The sequence below is a fragment of the Megalobrama amblycephala genome, linkage group LG1, assembly GCF_018812025.1.
Source record: "Megalobrama amblycephala isolate DHTTF-2021 linkage group LG1, ASM1881202v1, whole genome shotgun sequence".
NCBI classification, from domain to species: domain Eukaryota; kingdom Metazoa; phylum Chordata; class Actinopteri; order Cypriniformes; family Xenocyprididae; genus Megalobrama; species Megalobrama amblycephala.
The window spans coordinates 19648191-19659715 of NC_063044.1; the positions used below are offsets into that span (position 1 = coordinate 19648191).

Below are 11525 nucleotides of genomic sequence, written 5' to 3' on the forward strand. Positions count from 1 at the left end.
CGTCAGGTACAAATTTGCAGATGCAATTGACCCTTCGCAAAGACCCGCCCCCCTTAGTTACTGTTGCTTTGTCCGACAAGCCGTGGCGCTGTCACTCCACAAGCAGTGAAAAATACATCGCGGAGCAAAGAGGAAACTGACAACACGTCGACAGACAAGACAGAGCAGGTTACTTATGATATTAAACAAAGTCCCAGCTTTCAAACTGTGTCGTGTTTTAAGAAATTCAAACAATAAAAACCGTTTTGTGGCTCTTTAATGTGTCGTGACCATGATCGTGACAGATTGCTGTAACTGTTAGCCCCTCAGCTCAAGAGGCTCGTAAACCCATCATCTCTTCCTACTAGTTCATTTATAGCATCAAATAAACATGAATGAACATGAGAATGAATGTTGTTTCAAATGCGGAAAGACGTCAGTATACACAATTTTTCAAGTTTTAACTCCACCGAGGTTAACCTTCTAACTCCTGACTGCTTTGTCGGACAAAATGGCGGATTCTGCGCTCTGATTGGTTAGATCGCTTGTCAATCAAACTTCTGGCGAAGGGCCAATTGCGGGATAACTTGTTAAGCAGCAATGAAGGCAAAACAAATCTGAGAGAATTTTTTTTTTTTTAAAAAGCAAAGGAAAGAAAAGTACTGCATGGTGGAGTAGTTAACTAATCAAGTGTTGGGTATATGATATGCAGCATATGAAACACAGTGTTTGATAATAAACGAATAAAGACTAGATATCCAGCCTTTGCTTGGGCTGAACGTAACTGAATAAAACACTAGTGTAGCCTTTGTTAAAACATACAATAAAACACATTAGCACTTTACCAATATCTATGAATTATGAACTGACATGACTGAGATTTAAGAAGAGTGTGTAAGTTAGTATTGAGTTTACACTCTATAAATCCTCCTTTGTATTGCTATTTAAAGTAAGTCTGTCTCTGCTAAGTGTGAAAGTGCTTACTGTGTCAGCAGCAATGGAAAATACAATAAATAAAATTGCCAACAAATTGGATGTAAATGAAACCTAGTTAATTATTCCAAATGAAAGTTTTAAGTGAGTAATTACATGCATTACTGTGCTAACTAGCTGAAGAGGCTAGTCGGCCGATAATATATTATATATAATATTTATTTTAAGGTGAAGTAATTACATTGTAATTAGAAAAAGCTCTGGGTAATATTAATTAATTGATAAAAACAATAAAACAGTGTATGGTTAAAGTCCCCTTGTAGTCAATTATTTTATCCCTTAAAACTCATCTTTGATCACCAAAATGATATATTTTAAAAACAATTCAAGTGAAAAAATTTCTTCATGCATTATAATAGTTTGAATGTAACTCTACACCGTTGCCTCATTTAATATACACGGATCAATGAATATGCTAATTAGCCCCGCCTCCACCCGCTCACGCCAGCTTGGAGAGTCTGCTGTTGCTATAGTGACGAGCAATTTGTTGTTTGTGTCGTGGCTACATGAAATAAATGCACATCCTTGAATGATCCTTTTCACTGTTGAGAATCGGGCCGCCCAAGAACACGATTATGAATATTCTGGATAAAGATATGCATTAGACATAGTTTAGTGTAATTGTGATCTAGAGATAAAAACATAAACATTAAATCAGTACTTACAATAATTCACGAACACCGTAAACAGACTGACCTGTCGAAAATAGCGAGTGCAGCTTCAGCATCCGGTCTAGTGTTTGTGTCTGAGCGTGGATCAGGATTACAACCGCTCAAAAAAAACACCACAACTGTTGATCATTTACAGGCTAATGATGCATAATCAATAAAACATGATCAAATTATATGTAAAGAATAAAATGATTTATAAAAACATATGTATGGCTAAATAAAATTTCTGTTGTTTTCTGCTGGTATCTGAGCACGTGGCATGGACTACTGACGCTCAGCTTACTGTCCTCAGGTCGAGATGTAGATGAAGATGATCACACTGTGTTTGGTGGTACTGTGTGTGACAGAAGCAGAGAGACTGTATGAATGTTTTGTGTTTTGTATGACGACACACACCGTCCCAAACTGGTCAGAGGTGGGCGAAGGGAACTCTCCAGCATGGGTCCTCTTCATAAAGAGGGTCTCCATTTATCTGTTGATGCAATGAAAATAAAATCCCATATTAGACTCAGGCGGTCTGTGTGGCAAGAATAACTGGAGCTGATGCTCAGAGACTCACAGGCAGGAACGCTTCAGCTGTAACACGCACAAAAGCATGATTATCAGGCCAAAAAGATCCAGTACTACACACCAGTGGAAGGGAAATCAGATGCACCTTCTCACTGTGACAGATAAAGACACATTGAAAGAAATGCCAGTATGAGAAGAATAAAATGAATTTAAAGGTGCTCCAGATTGTAAAATTGAATTTACCTTTGCATAGTTGAGCAGATCCATCACATACATCATTAAAAATAAGAGGTGTACTCTCATTCCTAAATGTACACCATTCTTTCCACACAGCAGGTTCTTTCAGGAGAGTTGTTAATGTGTCTTTTATGGGAATATACTGGGCATGTCACTCCTTTCTGTTTTCATCAATCCCAAGAAAAATGCATTTTGGATGCACATAGGGAAAATCTTCCTCAAAGTACTGTTTTCTCTGTTATCCATGCCATCTAGGGTTTTCAGAACATCTTCAATTTCTGTCTCAGAGAGTTTAGTTTTTGTTTGAAGAGATACTTGTAGTTGATTCTTTGTGTACTGCTGGCACACTCCACTGAGCTTATTAATCTCTTTTACAATTAACTGTACTGTGGAGGAAGGGATCAGGTGCTTTGCCTGTAACTTCATGTAAAACATGGACAGATTTCTCATATATAAGCTCTTCAGTTGTGCAGGATCTAGTATATCCTCCTCACCCCATCATCATCTGCCCTTCATCTGAGTGGCTTTCAGCAACAGAGAACTGAGACACACTGTGATGCAGAAGATGACTGCCGATGATGATGGTAAACATGACATTTAAATGCATTGTAATTTCTGAAGCGTGCATAGAGGTAATGTGCCTTATTATCTTATTACCTTATTGCCAAGCTTTTTTTAAGTTCCGCTAGACTTGCAGTCTCCTCCTGAAGCCTCTGGCAAGTCTAATGCGACAGTTAAACAATACAGTTACACAAAGCTACACAATAACCACAAATTGAAACCATTTACAGAGAACACACCTTCACCGATGTAGTGTTGTGATTTTTTTGTAGTTCCAGGCCATAGCATAGATTGTAAGCATATCCACACGTGCTGTTGAGAGTAAATGTTGAGTGAATGTCATGCAATAAGCAATAAAAAATTACATTAGAAGAGAAATACTACAATCACCTCCTTTTGACATGTATTTAGTCGTTAAGGCACAGCGGGAGAGGTAGCTGTTCATCTGTTCAACTTCCTCCCCCGCAGTTGACCCTGTAAAAAGACATGTAAGGGATAATGTAATGTCCGCAGGTCAATATCGGATAAGTAACGACAAGGCGAACAGGACCCTGACGCGCAGCAGAGGGACTTATCAGCAAACAATTTATTATAATCTCACCTCTAAACATATTAAGCACTTTAAGGAGGAAACTATGCCGACACACCGCAACCTCCATGCCCTCTTCGTCCAACTTGAAGGTCCTCCTAGGAGTCTCCTTTCGCTGCTGTCCATGAGGAGCTCCCACATCTGCCTTGTCCAGGTAGCTGTGATGTAAATGAAACACACTATAAACATACTGTATATACACCTTGTATTTTGAAGTTGAGGGCAGTTTTTCACCAATGCAAAGAAAATCTGGCCTGTAAAAGCATAGTAATTTAATTAACAAATAATTTGAAACCTGCCTGTTTCACAGCTTTATGCAAGACATCAACAAATGCAGACACAGATGTGTCTTCTGCGATAAATGCCCCTTCAAAAAACGAAGAGTCGGAGCTGAGGAAGAAACGAAACAGAACATTTATCCATGCTGAATATTGAATACAAAAAAAATCCAGATCAATCTATACTGGAAGAAAAAAATATCACCTTCCGTTTTGGAGAAACCGGTATAGCTTCCTGTTGCCATCCACAGAGATTGCCAGCATGTCTGGGGTGCAAGCGGGGCAGGTGAAAGGTGCACCACAGGAGAAGTTATCTTCCTCAAAAGCACAATAGGAAAACTCCAGGAAGCTACGCTGCAGCGTGTCCCCGCACACTGGTCCTGACTGAAAGATGCATTTTATTAAATGTTACTTTGGAGATGTCTACATATGGTAAACAATTCTATAATATGGTGAACACTTACCCGCCCACCAAATTTTGTACGATGCTCCAGGAGCTTTGCAAAGGCTTGTCTGGACAGTGCCGGCGCGATGATTTTCAGTTCTCTTACAATGCTGAAAAGATTGAGGGAATTCAAAGTAGAAGAGCTGGTGGAAGCTGGCCAGTATCCACTGTTTACGAGGTCCATGAACTCTGGAGCCCACTGCTGCTGGCATGTTTGGCATGCAAACAATGGCTGGTGCATGTCATAACGCCCTTGGGTTATAAGAAAACAAACCCATGGATACCTGAGCTTTTAGAAACAATCAGCTGGCACACTTTAAGACACTTGGGCTACATCTTGAGTAGAATCACACCAGCATAGTTCAAATAAGTATATTTTTGTTGGTTTATCATAATGACAAGATATATTCTGTAATTTTTGAGTACTGTTATTTTCATTGCAAAGCAAAGCCAAAAAAGGGGGAAAAAAGCTGAATATTGAAAAAAGATTAGAGTTTAGAAATATTACCATTGATGGAAATTAAAATGACCGCTTTGCCAGGTGACACAGTTATGCTGGGGACTTCACAGGGACATTTTTGAGTCACTCTCACCGTTGGCAAAATACAAGCTAGCAAAGGAAAGATAGACACAAAATTAGCCTACTAGATTTATTGGACAAGAGTACAAAAGAGTTTTGCAATTACCTACCTTGGTCGTGTGAGCTGTATCCTCCCTCCCCTCTTACAAAATATGTGGATGGGAAAAAAGCCCTCAAGGCCATCTCCTGTGATTCTTGGTATCGCAGGTTTCACAGAACCACTGATCTGGTAGACACTTCTGCATCTAGGAACGAAATCAATGAACCAATTTAGTCATTGAATCAACTCTTTGAAACAGCCCTGATTCCACCCCTGATCCGAAACATGAAGACATCAATTAGTGATGCACTCTAAAAACCTACAAAGTATGAAAGAACATTAATGAGATCTCACCTAACAACCGCAGGCTTGCTACAAAATGGCCAACATCCTGAGTTTGGATGAGGCATTTAAGGTGGAATGGCCTTGCCTCCTTCCATCTTTGTGAGGCTTGCTGCTGCCTGAAAGTCCATGATGATGATGCCCTCTGGATTTCAGGGGAGTCAGACATCATAGCAGAGAGGCTCTCCATGTTTTTTTCTGCAAAGACAAATATTAATTTAATTGACAAAGGACCATTTCTATGCAGATCTATGATTTCATAATAATGGGTAAATATCTTGCCAATGCTTTCAGTAACATAAATTTCAAAACTTTTCCAAATCAACTTTCCCACAGTCTAGGGCCAAATTCAGCATTCTTTGAAACATGGATCAGGGTAAACTGTATCAACGTGAAAATTGAGACAGAATTCCATTGGGACAAAATTGAAACTACTACAAAAAAGTGGTTCAATAATAGGACTCATTGTGGACACAATTCGTGGCTTTGCTGATTTATAAGCAGTTGATGTGGGTACAATTGACCCTTCGCTAAGCCACACCCGAAAACCGCCACAGGCCAATTGTGGCTTAGCAGCCCGTAACTAGGCATGGGAGGTATGGCGAGCTTTCGAGTTTTTACATTTTTTTTGCCAGGATTTTACATGAATGGCAATCTAGTCTCCAATGATACAGGTGTTCCAGGATTTGTGTGAACACTGCTTTCAGATCTCCTTCAGAAAATTACCTAATAATAATTCAAATGTATTTGACCATATTTTACCAAATTCCTCTTGAGGATGAAGACTGGCTGCAGGAAGCTCTTCAGTGAGCAGGTAGTTCCCGATCTGGTTGTGTGTAACTACAACAGCACACAGGGGAATAAAACCAAGTTATACCACCGAATGCATACTTTTTTGGTTGAATCTACATTTCTATACATTTCAAATACGGTGGAAATTACATTTAAAAAATAATAACAACAGAACTTGGAAATAATAAATGGAAATAATAGTACAATTAACCTGTGGATGCAATACAATACAGTTATCAAATCAAATACTGCATAAACATATTTCACATGGTTCAACCTCATTATAATGAGCTCATTATCTGGATACAAGTATATGTTACTTAAGTCTACCAGCAACACAACTTGATTTCTTGACAATGATGTGTAACCAATTACTATTAATATTATAACCGGTAGCTGAGGCTTTGGGCCACCCTCCACGCCTCCCCCTTGGCTTGCCAAGCCCTAAAGACACCCTTTTTGGGATTGGCGGAGGGGCAACTTGCCTCTGCTCCTCGAATTCTTTCTGGGGGTTGAAGTGAAAATCATGATTAGGCTGTTAATTTATTTTTAACAAAGGATGCAATGGATAAGAAAAAAAACTCTTACCATACAATTTATACCCTATATATTTTGAGGGGGAAAAAAAATTCAAGAAAGAATCCTTGATCAATGCATTCAGTTTGGCTGGACCAAGGAGTTCAAAAGTAAAAACCAACTCTACACCCCTTTCATGAAAATGTTTGACAGTTGAGAGCAGCTAGATGCAATCACAGACTGAATGAGTCTGAGCTACCAAGGCTTATATAATAGCCTTATATAATACTGTTTTCTAATAAGCTACAGAGTGATTATTATAGCCTAAATATTTCTTCAACCATTAAGATACAATGGATAGTTGTTTTTTGTACGTGGCAATACATAGAATAGGACCCGATGTAGGCACTCCACTTCATTGCATCCGAAAATTCAACATCTAAAAAACACCTACCCTGGCTTCAGTCAGGACATGTTCTAAGCTCATTTCAAGAGCCATCCATGTAATTGCCATCTTGACAGTCGGTGACACGTGTAGTGGTCATCACAGAAATGGAGAGAGGGGCAGACAGAAAAAGAAGGACAGACACTAAGATGGACAGAGGGGCAGACAGAGATAAGAGACACAGACAGAAATGAGAGACAGACCGAAAGACAAACCAAATCCAGATAGGTTGGCGCTTAAAAGGGCCTTTGGTTGTGGTGATCTACTGGTGATCTACTAGCAGGTAGGTTGGTAGAATCTAAAAAACAAAAACAACACTCGTTTAGGGGAAGGGAGTTAATGGGACAGAGACAATGAATTTACTTAACAATGGATAAAATATACATTTTTGTGACTGGTGCAGCTAAATATAACTTTTTTTAATGAGCACTGAAGATCTCAAAAAGTCCGGATAATTAAACAGAAGTTTACGTTGCAGGATTACAACCGTAAAAAAAACTGAACGGACTATTTTGTTTAGTGGAAGCAATAAAATCGTATTTAAATCAATAAACTAAACTCCTTTTTAAAATCAATATTTTTGTGTCAAATGATTGATTTATTTGGTAAGAAGCCATGTAATAGGATAATGTAGAGAGATGCGGTTGTTATAGTGAATACAACCCAGAGAGGATGAAATCAGACAAATGGAAATACCAAAACAATGTCACAAAAAGTTAAATTAGGGCATAAGGCAGTCATGACAATACCCCAGCAACATACTTGACTAATACACTTTTGCATACATATTTCATCGAATTATGTAGTCTACATGTTCATGAGGTTGGCAATAATTTTGGCTTATCTTAATCAACGACTCCAGAGAGTAATTGGGGAGAGCTCCATAATCCGGATTTTGTAAAAAACAAAAACAAAACAGGACAACAGAAGAAACTCACTGGAGCTTTAAAAAATTTTCGGAGCTTAACTTACTGTAACAAAACTGAGCAACGTACTGTATTGCTGGTGACAAAAACACAGATTAAATGTACTTTTTTTTGCTGTAAGATGCGCAATGGTTCTTTTTTTTTTTTTTCCTTTTTTTATTGCATTTTTAAAATTTACAGAATTCAATATCAAGTCCTTGACACATACTTTTACACATTTTCACATTTAGTAACAACCCAGCAAACAAGGGACGTCCCCCGGACGTTGTGAACGTCCGTTAAGGTCCGCAGTAGGTCCGCTTTGTAACGTTCGCTGACCGACGTTCTGAGGACATTCAAGTCCTTGCCAGTTTGCGAAAGTCCTACTGACGTCCCTCATCTGATATTTCCATAACAACACTTGCAAAAACCAGTCGCCCATGCGTTGCCTTTTATCAACAGACCTGACACCTTGCAACTCAGACAAAGGACAAATTAAACGAAACCTATTGGATTTAAAAGAGGTCGTGTTCCTTAAAAATCCCTTTAAATATGATAATGGATTTTACAGAAACCATGTTTGTTTGTTTTTTGTTTTTTTTGTGCAGGTTGATATTATGATTTTACTGCAAGTAAAAATAGTAGGTCTATTTGAATTCGGGTCATTCTACAGAAAAGTCCACTTTTGGTATGACAAAATGTCTTAAAATGTATTTCTTTTTCTAACGTTTAAACTTACACCACATTATATTACACATTGACTTTATGAATACAAATGACAGCTTTATGATTTTTTTTTGCATGCATGCATTTAAAGACAGCATGTACTTCTCTGGCATTTTTAAAAGTTTTTATGAAATATTATTTCTCAATTTTTTCAGCACATGCAGTCAGAGTTACAAAAAAAAAAAAAGATAAAACAAAAAATAAGGAGATTGTGTTTTTTTTTTATATAGACAGGAAAATAAAAGGTAATTTGCGTTTGTTATTTTATACAGTTATCAGTTTTAGAATTCCTTTTTTTTTTTTTTGAATTCAAGCGAGCTAGGGAGAGAGAGAGAGTAGCTTTTGGCTTATAAGAAAAACAACAACACGGCGGTCTCTTTTAAATTAACCGGGCAAATGTTGAAATTCAGCTGCTGAATGTATGTGTGTGTGCCCAATTTCTTTCTAGAAAAATAGATAACGTTAGACATATAAAGTTCCCTCCTCAATAATTAAGCTGCGAATTTTCAGTGCGAGTGCATACAAGTGCGTCTGCTTCACAATACAATAACAATAAACATAAAAGTTATACCTTTTAGTGAGCAAACGTGTCGCCCTTGCCGTGTGGTGGCTTGGAATTCCAATGGGAATCGGATATGCGTGTTTAGACGTATGTCGCATGTCCAGAGATTGGATATTTATCGGATTTAAAACCACATTTGAAAAAGCGGATCTCATGTGGATTTTTGTGTTTACATGTGTGCAACTAATTCCGATCTGTGTCAGATGTGTGCAAAGGATCGGATCTTTTGTGCCAGTTTAAACACAGCCTTCTTGATTTTACTTGCAGTTCCCCCATTGGATCCAAGAAGAGGGATCGCTTCTCGTGTGGGTACATTACCTTTTATTATTGACATGAAAACACAACATATATTAGGCAGAAACCCATGGTAGCCTATTAGTGATATTAGTGAAATTCTACAATATAGAGTATTGTGTGGATATCATTAACAATAAGTGAGAGCATGTATGCATGGCCCAATATAATTAGTAAATGGCTAATTAAGTGTATGAATTTTTTCCTCAGTAACTGTAACGGATTACAGTTACATTTATTCTGTAATTTAATTATGTTCAATTAAGTTACTCCCCAACACTGAGTGTATACATAACTATAGATACAGACATTTAAGTAGCGAGATTTGTGCAATGCTCTTGTTCTCACCACCAACATCCAATGGTGGTTTTCGTTTATGATTCCCACAATTACTTTGTGTGCCAGTGGATCAATCTGACGGTAGTCACAAAAAAACCCCAAATCTCAGTTACTCAAAAAATGCATATTTGCAACATTTACAAAATGTGAAGTCATTACAATCCAGCACATTCCCGGATTCTTCCAAATTTTTTCTTCCAGAGGCAGTTGAATTGAAATGGTTACTAGAACTCACTTGATGTTTTCATTTTCTGCACAGAGGCAGTTTCATTTTTATACTATTACCTGTATTGTTGTAGTATTGCTGAACTTCTTTGCATGACTGGCTTTGAGTTGCAAAACAATGTTGTAGCTGTCATTGTTAAATTACTAGGCGTTAGGGATTGGAAAGTAGTAATTTTGAAACGAAGAAGGGATACCCTCACTCTCAAGCTCCTTGTTGGGACCAATCCTCTGAATTTTTTTATTGTTGAGGTAACATTATTAACATCATTGATTCGGGCCATCTCCACCCTTGCAATTTTTAAGTGATCAATGTTTGTAAATAACTGTACCATCTTCTTTCAGCAGATCAGCACTTTTCCCTGTAGAGCCATTATAGTGAAGGGGCCAAGGAAGTTTGCTTCCAGCTTGCCACCTTTTCTTTGTTGGCTTCTAAAGTTTTGCCCTACACACCTGCTCCCATACTTTGAAGGCAGGTATAGGAGCACCGTGCTTCATATGCCTCCGTGCGCTCTCCTGCTGTTTGGTGACGTTGCCATGAACAGTTTCTTTAATTTTATCAAGGCGTTTTATGTTCTCAGACACAGTTTCCTCCTCAACAACCTCAACACTGCGGGCTACCTGTGAAAATGTTTTTACATTCTTTCATTCTATGTTTTCAACACTGTATCAATAGACCTACAGTTATTTTTAGACATGACTTTACCAACCATGAAGTGTTCTGGCACCTCTGTTGGGTACAGAGCCTCTCGGCCAAACATCAAAAAGAATGGGGAGAACTTAGTGGTGATTTGTTTTTTCTTCCTCAACCCAAACATTACTGCCTCCAAGTACTCATCCCAATTTTCCAGTTTTTGTGCCACCAGCTTGCTGAGAGCTCTACACAAAAAAAAGAAAGAAAAAGAAAGAAAGAAAAAATAATAATTTTAACTGACAGTAGAATTCTTCCAAACAGATTAATTTTTAATTTAATTTTAATTTATCCCACTTGCATTTGCTGCTGTAGATTGAAGACAATATAGTACATATGACAATAATGTACATTAAGTATAGATAAATATGTGTTAAATGAACAATTTCCCTTACCTTTGAATTGTACCATTCATCCTCTCTACCAGTCCATTCGTTTGAGGATGGTACGGTGAACAAAGGCTCCTTTTAATTCCAAGCATGACACATACATTCTTGTTTATCTGTTAATATAAAGAGCATAATATAACTTATATTATCCCAATATTGAAATATGATTTTAAAAGAAATTCTTTAAAAAATCATTTTTGTCACAGATCAAAACACTAACATGTTTCAGAAACATTTTTTTCAAGTATTACCAAAAGTACCGCATTCACAAACACTGTGCCTGGATCAGTCAGTATCCTTTTCAGAACCTCAAACTGATGGAAGAATTTGATGATGCATTGAGCCACCTCAGCTGCTGTCTTTACCTGATGAAATGGACACAGCATGCTGTTGTTTAAACAAAATAGTTTGGCTTTAGT

General features: G+C 37.8%; 1 long non-coding RNA gene across 2 annotated transcripts; it reads right to left on the reverse strand.

Moving 5' to 3' along the window:
* Positions 1 to 427: 427 nt before the first annotated feature.
* On the reverse strand, positions 428 to 3180 carry LOC125245364. Of its 2 annotated transcripts, XR_007179504.1 has the most exons (4): positions 3048 to 3180; positions 2397 to 2941; positions 2203 to 2305; positions 428 to 2115 (listed from the first exon to the last, which is right to left on the reverse strand). It is a non-coding gene; the product is annotated as an uncharacterized LOC125245364 (long non-coding RNA). The 2 variants fall into 2 exon arrangements; XR_007179503.1 differs by lacking the exon at positions 3048 to 3180 and having other exon boundaries at positions 2397 to 3031.
* Positions 3181 to 11525: the final 8345 nt, after the last annotated feature.